The sequence below is a fragment of the Planococcus citri genome, chromosome 2 (assembly GCF_950023065.1).
Source record: "Planococcus citri chromosome 2, ihPlaCitr1.1, whole genome shotgun sequence".
NCBI lineage: Eukaryota > Metazoa > Arthropoda > Insecta > Hemiptera > Pseudococcidae > Planococcus > Planococcus citri.
The window spans coordinates 35,069,947-35,085,549 of NC_088678.1; positions in this window are offsets into that span (position 1 = coordinate 35,069,947).

Here is a 15,603-nt window from a genome sequence, read left to right on the forward strand (position 1 = left end):
AATCTCATTAATAAGTTTTGTTAAACTAAGCAAAAGCCACCGCCGTCGTACTTGTCGTAAGTGTGTTATATACCATATACGCCGTGTTAGGTACATGCGCTGGTTTACATTACAAGGATATACAGCGACTGCAAAGCAGATAAAAATCCGCCCAGGCTCTGTGGCTTCTGTATCCATATACTTACCTCACGTACGTATGTTAATTTATTACTTCATGCATCGTCTCTCAAATTTCTTCAAAATTGTCTCCCTCTTTTATCTTGGCTTATATAGTAGGTACTTCGATGTAGATGTAAATGTGGCCCACACGAGTATCACATACGAGAAAATAGAAAGTATCGGATACCTACAACGAGCTAGAAAAATGAGCTTTGATGGAAAATGTGTACCGAGTGTAGGAAGGATTTGATCGATTGACTGTACCATAATATACCGTTGTTGTGAGTTTAGAATTTCAAATTTTTGATCGTCATCGTCGTCGTCGTGTCAACCGAGATTTCGTGTGAGAAAATAAAATACATACGTGTATTTCATAATCGAATGTAAATTGTCGTGCTTCAGATCGACGCCTGCACACATGGAATTGGTACCTAGTTAAAATATATGTGCAGGGTTTGTTTACAGTGAGATACCTTATAATACCCATACGAGATGAACCTTTGATAGAGGTTAAATAAATAACGAGCATGTTTTCAAGTATTCGACGCTCGATTTCGTTAAGCTTTATTAGAATATTTAGTCGAACTAATGAATGAGGGATTCAGATCGATGTTAAAAGTTGTACTAGCTGTAAAAAGAACACAATATTATCGTCCACTTTTCTGGAATTTTGTCGAAATTTGCTTGTTACAGCAATGAACCCTGACAAAGAAAAGTAAACAGGTATTCCAACAAGTAGGGTAATTTTCGGACCAAACAAAAAATTGAAAGAGGATCCAAAAATAAACCATAAAAAACAAAATTTGATCAAACAGAGTACCTACTTTTTCTTAAAATATCATAACTCACATTTGCTTATTACTTAAAAAGGATTTGAAAAAAAATCTTACAATATAAAGGAGTATTATCTAAGAAATCTCCCACACAAAAAAAAAACAAAAAAAAATGCTGAATTTTTTTCAAACGAGAAATATTGAATTTATAATAATTTGTACTGATCAACTATGCAAGACTTATCACGATCGTGAAATTTAATAAAAGGGTAGCTAAGTATAAGTAGGTACCTATACTACTTATGCAAATGCATGTATTCTCTAGGGTGGCTCTCATTTTCAAGTTTGAGATTTTTTGCTCCCCCCCTCCATTCTTCCATTTGATGAAAAAATAATTCCCTAATTTTGTTTTTGCCCCAAGTAAAAAAGAGTGGTGCCAGAATGCCCTCCTCATTTTTCAAAAAAATTAAAAATAGAAAATGATCGCAGGTACAATAAAATTGTAAAATGACAGATTTTGTGGCATTGCATTTTTCAAAAAACAAAAGTTTCTGAACAGCCTCTTCTTGAGGTTCCAAATCGGATCGAAACTGCCTGCAAATCCATCTCAGAATTATCAAAACTCAAAGGATGTAAATTGGATTTCATCTTTCTACTGCAAGCAGAGGCGAAAGGGTAATTTTTCAAATTTTCAAAGAGGTAAGCATGAAATCGATGGAAAAAATTAAAAAATATGTTTTAGACTGAAATACGCCGATTTTGAAAATAAAAATAACTGTTAGGTACCTTATCGACCACGATGGTCCAAAAAGTATCTGGAATCCTTCAAAAACGACTTGAAACCACTTGCAATTCGCAGTTATCTGCAAAGGGTATTACAATTGGTTTTCAGAGTAAATTTCGACTTTTCAACTCCATTTTATGAAATTTTGTGGAAATTTAAAGTTTCTAAAATTTGCTGGAGGCTCTAGGAATTTTCAAAAAGTTTCTGGAGGCTCTAAAATGACTTGAACCCACCGTAAATTTTGGATTTCCAACTCTTATGGAAAATTTGAGCACTGAAAATGAAAAATCTGCTGGATACTCCAGTAATTTCCAAGAGGTCGCTGTTAGCTCCAAAACTACTTGAAATCTACCTGCAGTCGATTTTATGCTGTAGTTTATAGCTGAAAATTTGTGTTTTCAATCTTAAAGGTGAACAGTGCTCAGTAGGTATTCAAAAAAATTGATTAGTTTGCATCACAAAAACACTCTTTGAGGAGAAAAAAATCAGAAAAATTGGCGAACCGCAAAAAAATTGAATCGAGACACTACGATTTTGCTGCAGTTGTGAATCGGATTCAATTTTCACGATTCATTTTTATTTTGAATCTGATTCTGAATCTGATTCAAAATTGATCCGCGATTCGAATCGTCCCATTTCTGATTCAAAATGACAAATTTGAACCCCTTCGATCTCTCACTTTCTGCCCATTAAGGGGTGAAAAAAATTAGGGGCTCTTTTAGTTCAAATCGGGAATATTGGGAGGGAGCATGGAAATGGAATGAAAAAAATCAAAAATTGATCATCCCAGTTTTCATTGTTTTCTTACAGGGGAGGGGATAAAAAATGGGGGGGGGGGGTGTTATGGTTCAAAGGGAGAATATTGGAGTGGTATGGATAGAAAACAATCAAAAATTTAAAATACATATTTGCATAATTTTCTATTTTTTAATTTTTTGAAAAATTGGGGGCATTCTGGCACCATTTACTTAGGGGGTTTAAACTTTATATGATTCCTTTTTTCATCAAATGAAACAACTTTGGGGGGGGGGTGAGTGCAGAAAAAAATCAAAAAAAAAGTCCATGAAGTGTAAATAAGAACCACCCTAGTATTTTCCCCCCTCCACTGTGTGAAATTTTCCATCGTTTTTCGTTCACTAAAAATAAAAAAGACAAATTCATCGAATTCGTAAAACTTCCGAGTATTCAGGCGTTTAGCAAAAAATTTAGTGGAACAAAAAACAAACCGAATGAAATGATTCGTACTTGTATCAGTTCGTTTGAAAAAATACTCTCTTGTTCAACGTTGTATACCTCTACCTACAGTAGGTATATTGCAAAAGCAAGAAAATGATAAATATTCTACCCTTTACACGGTGAAAAAAAAATCAGCTCGAAACAACGTTTCAATTTTTGCTTTGTTATTCCGATTCCATTGCTACGGCGTATGTTAGCTGATTACATAGCTCATGCCGCCTCCGTATCTGCCTTCATCGCTTCAAAATCGAACATGTATTAAGCTCTTTAATCAAGAATTCAAGTAACGCCACAAAGATACCTTGCCTTTATTCTTTTGCAAACCGATACACACAATAAACATAATGAATAATAGCAATACAAGAAAATTTATCGTACCTACAACGCGTTGTAACGGTAAAAATCCCTATACATACAAATCGTGAGCCAGCCATGTCGAGGAAAAAAAAACCAATAACGAATGTAAAGATGTTATCTATTCGAGCATTCTACGTTACGAGGTACGATATTGGTTGAATTTTGATTAAATAAAAGAACAGCGACGTTTACTACAATGAAGGTAACACCTAATTAGTACGCTTTATGCACGTGAACTTGAATTAGAATAAAATTAGTTCCATGAAGTAGGAAGGAACAGAAAGTTTAAAGCATAATGATGAAGTCAAGAAATATAAAAAGAGTACAAGTAGGTAAGTGATTCTGTTCAGAGCCGGACACCTGGATACTTGTAAAGACGATTTAATTACGATTTTTATGAGAACTGTCCAAAAAAGGATTTCTTAAAAATAATGATTCTAAAAATTTGATTTTCAGATTCGGCATCCAGCTGCCCTATTTATCATCGTCACTTTTGGAGTCACGAAACCGATCAGAATCTTGCAGAAATTACATTTACTTGGCACAGCACATCATTTGTTTACAAACTTATCCTTATTACCTCCAAACTATCCTTGTCAGCTTTGCTTTATCATCTGAAAACGGAAATTCCATACAAGAACACATCCCTTCAGTCGAGTACAAAAGATGAAACGTCGTTATTTGTAAACGAATTATCTCAAATATCGCATTTACTGATGGCATCGCTAATTCTTTAATGGATTCTACAATATATTCGTACTACAAGGCGAATGTAAATTCGCTAATAGTGCTACGCGAAATGCATATATAAGAACAGTTTCCATCCGTATACCTATATTTATCTACAGCCAGAACAACGCATATGCTCGTAGGTAGGTACCTACTAAAATACATCAACGATCTACCTTATATACAAATATAATATGATCGCTTTAAGTGTAAGTATACACGAACGTCTAAAAGCGCGCAAATCAGTCTCGCAAAAAAAAAACACGCAAAGGACTTTAAATTCCGTTAAACTTCGCAAAAGATGGCGATGAGATTTGCATCGTTAACGTATTGGCTAAAGTATATAATAATGTATAGTTATACCGTTGTGAAGCTCGAGCCATCATCGCGCACGCGATAATATCTTTCCTATACGATACAAAAGTTACCTCGTACCTCTATTTTCCTTTCTAAACTTTATAACGTTCGTCTATATACCGCATACAAAAGCACTAGCGCCAGTTATTAAACGTCAACGCTTGTCATCTTACAAATACATTTGTACCGGCGACGAAGAAAACTGTTTCTAAACATATCCACGTTTCATCTGTAACTTACTCATTGTGCATTTTGAGACAAAATGCACGTGGTTTGCCGACTGAAATTAATCAACGTTGCCCTTACAGTTTTCTTAACGCTATTTTGGATCGATCTGGCAACATTTAAGAAGCGCCGTTGTTGGTCATTTCAAAAATTTGTCAATTCGCAAGTAATGTTTTCAATAAACTGATCATTTAGACATTTAGCGAATGGAGATTGGAGAACCCCCTTCTGCAGATGCATGCGATGGTCATGGTACAAATCTCGATGCCAGTTTTTACGTATTAGCTATTCCCATCCCCGTTTCAATCTGAAAAGAGGGTGTTGGAGGTATAGCATAAGATTTTTGTAGATCAAAAACATAAATAAGAAATTGGTGTTCTTCTCCGGTCCACAATTCTTCTAAGATTAGCTTGCACATTTTTATACAGTTGTGGTCATCTGCACTCTTTGGCCTGAAAGTGAGTGTGGAGAGGTAAAGGTTGAATCTGATGGGTGAAATTTAGACCTCATTAAAAATGATCATGGTTCATACTTACTCATTTCTTTTTTCCAAAAATAAAAGGAAACTTTAGGAATCAAAAAAGCTTGAAAAAAAATCAAAAACGTTACAGAATACAGACAAAATATTTGTATGAAGAAAAAAAATCACCAAAAAAATAATAATCATAGTGAGCTATGCAATCTCGCAATTTCTGCAAAAATCAAAACTTTTGGAAATGTTAGTAAAAAAAGGGCTGCTTAGCAAATTTTTGGTAAAAAAAAAACAACTCATCAGGTCAATTTTTGGAAAAGAGTAAGACCTTTTAAAATTTGTTCTGGCAAAAAAAAATCAATTTTTAGCTATTTTTGGCAAAAACGAGACTTCTTGGCAATTTAGACACAAGACGAGACTTCGACATTAGGTACCTAATTTTAGCAAGAGGCAGAGCTTTTTGGCAATTTTTGGTCAAAAAGCAAAACTTTTTAGCAATTTTGCTAAAAGCTAGAATTTTTGACAATAAATTGACAAAATAAAAAACTAAGACAATTTTGGCAAAAAGCCAAAAAGCAGGGCTTCTCGGAAATTATAAACAATAAAGTGATGGGTGAGTTTTGGAAATTTTTCGTAAGTAATTTTCTGAAAAAAAATTTTGCTTTAAAAAAACCAGGCATTTTTGTTGAAAAAAAAAATTCAACAATGCTAAGAGCAAAACTGCTTAGCCAATGCCAAAAAAGTTTTGTCCAAAAATAGGGCCATTTTACAAAGCTGAACTTTTTGGTAATGTTGGGACCAATATTTGGAAAAGTAGGATTTTTGAAAAAATCTTGAAAAAGCAACCAATTGTTACTCTAGTAATTATTTTTAGTAACTTGGTTTTACTTGAAAAGTAACCCGAGTACGAGCCCTGTATTTTGCTTGATGAATTACCTTCAAAGTTTTAAAAAGATCTCATGTTTTCCCCTTTTTCAGAATTGCAACCAGTTTGATCAATGACCACACAGATTTACCTACCTGCATTAATGTACAGTCGCTTTGAGCCCTTCGCTTGCGATCTTCAATCTTTGATTTATCTTCCAATTAACAATGACAAATCTAAACAATCATGTAATATTTTCCCATCGAAACATCAGTTATGCGCCTGTATTCCCAAATGGGCAAATAATACCAAAAAACCAAGCTCAAAGTACCTTGGTATACACCTGGACAGAAAACTTACATGGAGAACCCATATTGAAAAGAAACGAGATGAAAGTAACCTAAAGCTGCATAATATCCCAGTTGGGTGAAAATCTGCCCTTCTGCCAATAAAAACGCCTTAAAGAGCAGTTTAGTTGGCGTTTTATACTTCATCATCGAGTCATATAACCACTCGTGGTGGTATTGCATACAAATCAACGCGTACCCTTATGCCGAATTGGGTATTTGGGCTAACATCCTTTATGTTGGTGTTGCCTAGACACATAATTCATTTTCAGGTTGTTACATTTTCTGCATTGCAGAGAACATTTTATCCTGAAAAACACGCTACAAGAATATTTTGTAGGGTATTTTTGTCGCATAAGCCCGCTACACTTTTAAATTAAGTGGTGTATTTCTGCAAGTTGAAAGAAACCAGCTACAAAATATGCTACAAGAATGTTCCATAGCCTATTTATTCGCATATCTTTTAAGCGCTGCTTTTTCACCTCCGTTTCATATGTATACGCTCCTGTTTGCCTCCAAACTGGAGGCGAAAACGTCAAAACCTGAGGTGAAAACGTATCGCAGTGTATATCCTCAAAATAGTGATCTATGGACTCTAAAACATCTAAATACCAATTTTTGTCTGGAGGCGACAATGACCATAAATACATAATATTATGGATATGCATTTTAGTGTCATCATGTCAACACCAAAATCACCACTAGTAATTTCAAAGAATGAATACAGTTTCTTTTCACCTCCAAATAAAACTTTTGCCTCCTCTGGATGTGTTCTAATTCTTGCATGAGAAGCCTAATTTTGAAAAGAACACACTGGTAGGATGATTCTAAACATTGGAGACGAAAACGCCTTGTATTATAAAGGAGGTGAAAAGTACTCAGTTCACCTATATATACTTGCTGAAAAACGCCCGTAAATGTGGTATTTTACACTTGTGTTTTAGCATAGTATATTATATTTATTCTCTTGATATCATCTGCCCTGATGGTGAGGGTATGAGAGATCTTGCTCTCTGATCCGAAGACCCAAGTTCAATCCTCGGCTAGCCAAAAAACTTTTCATGAACTAACAGCAGTGGCAGATTTTCACGCTTGGGGACAGAAAAACCAAATACGCGCTGATTAATGGGCAGATAAGTATTGGCGTAAAGTGCCGGAATTCCTGCCCGCGTTTTTATGCCGCATAAGGGCAGATTTTCACCCAACTGGATGTCTTGGCTAGGTACTGAGTATGAAAACGTTGATTCAGAATAAGCTGTTGATTTATAAAACAATCATTAACCGATTTGAACCTACAAAGCACCCTTTTGGGGAACAACTTAAAAAAGTAACATTGAAAAAAACAGTGATGCCAGAATAAATAGGTGCATAAAGTCACCTGTGGACCCTGGTATATTTGCAATGATCAAATCCATCGGGACCTCAAGACACATAGCGTGATATGTAGAAGAAATTTGTAAATGTGCAATAAAATACCACCAGCGACTACCCTACTATAAATTTGAAAATTACTTTAGATAGCAATCTCTAGGAAAAGTACTGTAGTACATAAAATGTTGATGATGATGATCTTTCTGTCAGCCTTCCCATGCGCATCTCATTGTTCTCATTAGAGAACAGTGGAATTGAAAAATGAGGTTGGGTAATTTTTAGTCAATTAATCTTTCAGCCCATCTAGTTGTAAAAATAGTCGATACTAGACAATTTTAAAATAGGTACCTACATAATTAGGTGAGTACCAAACCAATAACTATGATTGATTTATTATTTTTTAAATTTAATTAAATTTTTGTTTTGGATAAATGAGGGGGGGTGGATGAAAAATCTCAGCAAAAACCCAAAACAAAAAAAGCATTCATTCGTTTATGCTATTTTATAAAAGAATGCATACATGATAGAGATACATTCTACGTATGTATACTTGAATTACTTCGCTGTTTCATCAAATTACAGAAGCGTCAATCTTATTCCAAAAACTGGAACAAATATCACTCGTACACTGTACATGTATAGTAGGTACATATAGAAAAATTGCTCAAACATTTTATGTTAAGCTGTCCAGACATTTCGCCATTTCCATCAAAACATTTTGTAACTTTTACCCAGACGCAGAGATATACGTACAATCCAGAGAAATAACCCATATTGCGCAGTCTGAATTTGAAAAACTTTCAACATCTGACATCGCATAACTTACATCTTTGCAGCATGACATTCGTCTCTGCATTTACACTCTTGCTGCGACCATAAAGTAAGACGTAATCCTTGGCAAAATAAGTAATCTAAATAAGGCTTTTGACGTATTGCGGGTTGCATATCGGTTTGCCTGAACTTTATCGGTTTGGTGGGCATTCTTATCAGTGAGTATCAAAATTTCATATTTTGAGCAATTTTCACAAGGTGTTTTTGAAATGTATAGCTTTTATTTAGTTTTTTCTTCAATTTTAAACACTGTTAAACCCTGTAATAGAAAAATATCCTCTCTTCGTCGAATTTTAAAGAAGTTGATAAAACGTCTTTGAACCTCGACAAAGAGGGGATCTTTTTCCATCACAGGATTTAACAGTGTTTAAAATTGAAGGGAAAACTAAATAAAAGCTATAAATTTCAAAAACATCTTGTGAAAATTGCTCAAAATATGAAATTTTGATACTCACTGATAAGAATGCCCACCAAACCGATAAAGTTCAGGCAAACCGATATGCAACCCGCAATACGTCAAAAGCCTTATAGGATAAAACTTTACCGGTAAAAATATTTCTTATTTAATATTAATATCGACATGGAGCACACGGAAGTCGTGTAGCGTATTATACTTTTACGACGAAATGAAATTATAACGAACAAAATTATATGTACCCAGCTACCTACACAAAGGTGGGATAAACTATTTTACATGTAATTTACGGCGCGAGTAAAGTAAGTAAATATCGCTGCGGGCACGTGGAAAGTAAATACTTATTCGAGCAATGTTGAACTTTTCATGACTCAACCCCAAAACCCAACCCGACCCGACCCGTGATGACGTTAAAAACTCAATTTTATTATATCTTCGTCTCGTTTTTAATTGTTTTAGTAAAAGCGTTAAGCGTGTAGTGTGAATTTTGACGATACGATTCGTCTGCGTCGTCTGCGTGTCACCTTCGAGAATAAATTTCGATGCATAATTCATCGAGGAGAGAAATGGTACACCCGAGAAGGCGAAGGAGCGGCACGACGAAAAAATACATTTTCCACGCAGTTATTTCGATTCGATGATGATAAATGAGCCGGCTGTATAACAAGACGACGACTTTTCAAGACCTTTCCGTCCGTGTTCCGCTTCGACGATAATGTCGTCTAAATTAGCCCAGTCTGCGTGCTGGCGATGAATCCGATATACCATAGCATGAGCAGCCAAGTACCTCTTCGAATAGGTATTTCCGTCAATCTGCGAAACTCATCGACCAAGTTGAGAGAAATAGAGGAGAGGAAATGTCCCAATCAAGATGAAAACTTTCCAAGACCGCGAATTTACGCGATATTTGGAATTTTGAAGAGCTACTTGATTTACTACCACTGTGTACGTACATGTGTTTGCATATCTACATGTATACTCGTAGGTATACTATACTTTGACATTCGTCTTATTTCTTTTCTTTTTTTTTCATTTCATTCTCGGCGAATTCAATCCTCGATATTGATATTTCAATATTACTCGACGTGCATCCAACATATCACACGTAGCTTTTTTCCCTAAACGTATGATTTGCACGCTTGTATGCATACTTTCTTGCTTCTTGCATTTCCTGCATTTGTTGTTATGCTTCCTCGTTTCCTTTTGCCAGTCCCATCGCATCGCGTGTACTTGTTCTGCATATCCCTATACATACTTTCCACCAGTACGTTAACGAGTTTATCGATGTATTATTTTGTTGTTGATGTTGATAAAACGACGACAGCGACGACTACGACAGCGATAAGCACACTGCACACAATCATCTGTATATACACGACGAACCTCAACGAAAAGCAATTTTAATCAACGAGTTAGGAAATTTGATTGGATTTTTCGGTTCGTTTGTCTTCGCTTTTTTTCTTCAACTTCACCGATGCGGGTTATTTACGAGCTTTAATCACATTTACGCGTATTTTTTTCCTTCTTCGATGCCTTTCGTCTCGCAAACTGGCTCAAAGAGACGCAAGAGACGCCATCCACACCACCAATTGCAGGTGTACGAACAACACGCTTTTCCAAGATGAAGATAAGATACTCCGCTGATAAGGTGCGAATCGGGGTACAATGAGAGGAACAGAGGAGAGTGGAAAATAAGAAATAGCGTAGCAGGGTGAAAAAATGGGGGAAAAGGTGTCGAAAAAAAAAACACGCAACAAGGAAACAACATAGAACTACACGTTTCATCATTACATTTATCAAATTTTTAAGGTGTTTTTATCTCGGATTAAATGATTGGAGCGGCTTTGAAAAACTCATTCCGTTTGAGCACGTTTCGCGCTTCATCGTCCAATTTTACAAAATTTCTATCTCGCTGCCCGCTGTTCCGATCCGCACCGAGTGCTTTTTCCTTTCGCGGAAGTTTGCTTCGAACCTGCCCTACCTAAAATGTGAAAATTTTAGCTACTTTGTTGTAATTTTATTTCCTATTGGCTGGGAAATTTTATCCCAACTTTGGCTCTTTGTGAATACACACTCGGGGATTTCTGCTAGAATTTAATTCAGAACAGACCACAATATGATTCGAGGCGATAAGATGTTTCAATGTGACTGTGCAATTTTTTCATCAATTTGACTTGTGTAAATAGAACTGCAACGAGAGATGCTTTAAATCAGGACAGAGGTAGAGTGGAAGAGAGATTTATTGAACAATTGGAAAAATTGGGAATAGAAAAAATAAATGTATTGGGGTTTAATTTTGAAACTTTTCAGAACTTTATTCATTGCAATTTAAATTCAGTAGCCCACTTCAATAGGTACTCTTTTCAAAAAATCAAAAACAATTGTAAAATTTATTTGAAAAAAAAAACATGATCAAAAATGACTAATTTATTTAAATCGCAGCTTTTGAAAAATTATGATGATTAGACTACAGATTTCCATAAGGTAGCTCACTCGTGTACTCAGGACCCTCGAAACCCTAAAAAATATACTATGTAATTTTCAAATTTATCGTATTTTTGTCATGTTTAAGGACACCGGAGGAAGTTCAGAAGCGCTAAATCGAAAAAATAAGGCAACATTCGAATTTTGCACCTTCAAATTAGTAACAATCCGTATGCCGCATCATTCTTGAAATTTTTTGAACTTGGATCGAATCAAAATCGGGAGCCCGGGGTCCCCTAAAAATGGTTGAGTTTCCATTTTGAAAATTACTTCTTTGAGAAGAGGGCAAAAAATGGTTTCACAAAACAATTAAGCTATATCGGTGTAAGCTAAACTTGAAGTTTCATAAATTTTAGTTATTGATTTCCAATGCTCTATTCGTTTCTTCAATCAGTCTTCACTTGAACTTCCGATACGAGTCCTCAAATTTTGACAGTTTCGCATGAAATTAGAAATTTGGGTAAAGGATTACAACGGAAATAATGACACGTAAATGATTAGAAAGCTGAAAAAAATGAAGGTCATTTATTTTTCAGTATGAGAATTACGTAGAATGAGTACATCTGCGGTAGGTATACAATATTATTCATTCGTATTTACGGTAAACTGGTCAGGCAATTTTATTAAAATGTGAGAGTATATTTTACTATATTCGTATTGACAAGGAAAGGTTCATCACCTGTCAACTCCGATTGAGCTGAAATTTGGCTCATTAAAAGAGGACGTCAGACAGACGACCTTGGTAGGCCAGACAAGTTCATAGACGATCTTATGGTGCTAAACAGACGGGTCAATGACCTTGGGGCCAGACAGGCAAATAGACGACTTCGAGAAATCAAACAGACGGGCCAATGACCTTTGGAGGACAGACAAGCACACAGACAACATTGAGAGGTCAGACAAGCAGACAGACGACTATGAGATGCTTGATAAGTACATAGGTCAGTGACCTTGAAAGGACGGAGAGTCGGCAACGTGAAGCGTGACAGGCAGGTTAGTAACCATGAGCGTCCAGACAGACGGTTCAATAACCCTAAAAGGCCAGACGAGCAGAAAGTCGACCTTGGAAAGCCAGGCAGGCACACAGACACTCTTGAGAGGTTAGACAGGTGGGTCAGTGACCTCTAGAGGCTCGACAGGTTGATAGACGACCTAGAGAGGCCAGATAGACGTGTCAATTAATGACTTTAAGAGACCAGACAGGTAGACAGAGACGACCTAACTCAGACCTTAGAACCAGATTTTGAGCTGCCGAAGTTCATTTTTTGATTTTAGGGTAATTTTTAAAAATGGCCGAAATGACCGATTGCTTAGCTAATTTTCTATAACAAGATCGACTCCAAATCGTTTAAGACAGGTAAATATCAATAAATCCCACTTGATGGAAAAGAGTAGGTAACTATTTTTGAAAATCTCAAATTTAAAAAAAAAATTATACTTATGAAATTGTCAATTTAAAATTTTCTTTCTAGCCTTAAAAACTGACTTCACAAATTGATTTTCACCATTTTTGAGGCGAGCTGGAAGTCTTTAACTCTATGCAGTAGAAGTTAACTTTTTCCTCCAGTAATTTGAAATCGTTCTAGAAGGTGCTGAATCGATGTAATAACCAACTTCTGCATCTAGAAATTCAATTCTGTCATAACTTTGACATTCAAAATCATTTAGGCTAGAGCAAGTGAATTGCAAATCATGGGTGACGAGTTCAAAGAACATTTTTGAAAAATTGCTGACGGCTCCAGTTCGGATCGAAAATTGAGGCGAGGGATTCGGAGGGCCAATTTTGGGAAATGGAAAAATTGGAAACTTCGGATTTTTTTCAAATTCAATATTAACTTATAGTCGGGGATCCCGCATAAGGATCTATTGCAACCCCCCCCTCCCTCCACCGTCGATCCTCCAGGACAACTTTTTTTTTAAGAGTCCTTAGGAAAATTTTTAGGTCTTGTCCTCAAAAAAAAGTGATCCTACTCACAAAATGGCCGCCATTTTGATTGACAAGTCAGCCAAAATCCCAGATTTTTACGTTGCAACTTCCAACATGGCACTTGCACGAAATTTCTCAAACCATACAAAGTTAGATCGAAAGAGCAGGCAAACATTCATCACCTGTCAAAATTTCAAGTGCTAAAGTGCCTTTTTCGATTTTTGGTGAATTTTTGAAAATCAAATTTAGGTCAAAAATCAAGGGGAAAATCAAAATTTTACCAAATTGACCAAGAAAGCTGAAATTTGGGATATACCCCATTTTCGACAATCGACATACCAAATCGATTGGAAACTGTTTTGAGCAGTTCTGGAGCCTCCAGAAGATTTTTGAAACTCAAAATTGGAGTTGAAACCGGAAATTTATTCTGCAAACTAATTTCAATACGCTACAAAGTCAACTGCAGATGGATTTTAAGTTGTTTTGGAGTCTCCAGCGATTTTTTGAAATTTTCTGGAGGCTCCAGTAGATTTTTGAAAATTGAAATTTCCCCAAAATTTCATCAAACGGAGATGGAAAGCCGAAATTCATTCTGCAAATTAATTTCAATACGCTACGAAGTCGACTGCAGGTGGATTTCAAGTCGTTTTGGAGCCAAAAAATTACAGTAGCATCAACTTTTTTCCAAAGATATTGAATTAAAAATTTGGGTGTAAGTATTTACAAAGAAAAAAATTAGTTATAATGAGATTATTTGATTCAACACCAGCCCCCCTCCCAAGTCACAAATAACCAGTAAGTAATATTCATATTATTTATCGATGTCTTTACTTCTGTGTGTTCAATGATGTACCTACTAATACGTAGGTAGAGGTATACATGAGTATTCGAAAATAATGCCACCTCATTCGCCTTCAGTAGGGACACCAAGATATTCTTTTCGGTACTCATTCAATACATTTCCAATCTGGTCGAGAAATTTGTTATTCAATGATTCAATACCTACGTAATTTTTCTTTCGTTTCATTCGAGCGAAAAGATATAGTTGATAGACCCCCCCCCCTCGCCACGATATCTCTTCATCTCGTAAATGCCATACCTACAATCGTACCTAGTTGAAAAAAATATCGCGATCGCAATTTCAAAATAATTTTCAGCGTATCCAACGAGCTTACGTAGAGCATAGGAGACTTCGAAGTAAGTTTTTTCTTCATATTTTCCTTTTAGCAGTACACATATGACGTTGGTCAGCTTTACCGACTAAATGACTTTTCTTCTCTTATATATCGTTTCTATAACTGACACAATTCATCAACGTTACTATCACGTTCCAAAGTTCCATTCCATGGTGTAAATTCGTACACCTAGGAGCCAGGGTAGAGTGGAGATGAAGCACAGATATATGTTCCAGCACTATAATAATCTAGACTATAGCGTAGCTCTATAGGTATAGGTACACCTCACCTGTGAGATACTAGTAGTTCATCGCCAATATCGTGGTCATTGTGGACGGTCGTGCAATGAGGAGAGTAAGGGTCATCGGATCATACCGGAAACTCGGCCGGTATCTCGTTTAACTCTCGAAAAAGGCGATTAATTTCGCTCGTTTTAATTTCTCCGATCGTTTAACTTTTCGATGCAACTTTAAAGCCCCCTGAGGAAACAAATGTCGCATAGACCGGAGAATTCCTATTTTGAAGCGAAAACAGTTTTTATTACAAAGTATAAATCCGGATTAAGTTTTTATCCTCGTAAGTTGTTTGTGCGCCATGTAAACCGACTCTTCTTTGTATATATAGTCATTTCGTGTTGCGATCTCTTTCTCCATTTTTTTCCTGTACCATTGTCTCTGTCTATTTTCAGTTTCGCGACGACGACTACGACCAAGCTCGAAGCTAGCGAGCGCACTCCAGCGGACGACTTGGGCGACCAATCATCTCACGCTTACTTTTCGCTCTACTCTTACTCTTTCTTAATAACGCGGGAAAACGGCAATCGTGAAAATCTCATTTTCTCCGATTACATATTATCACCGTTTTTATATTTGTTAGCTCGATTTATACGCAACCGAATTACAAAAACGGGGTAATTGTGAGCTTCTTCGTTGACTGCTGCGAATAAAAAAGTATATAATTTCATTTTTTTCTCTCTTTTTAGGTAGGTAGTTCTATTTTTTAACTAATGAAATAGGTTTAAGTTGAAATTAGCTTGGTATAAGATGTTGCCGCTCGTTGCTGTTATTGTTGTTGTTGTTGATGACATGTTTTTTCT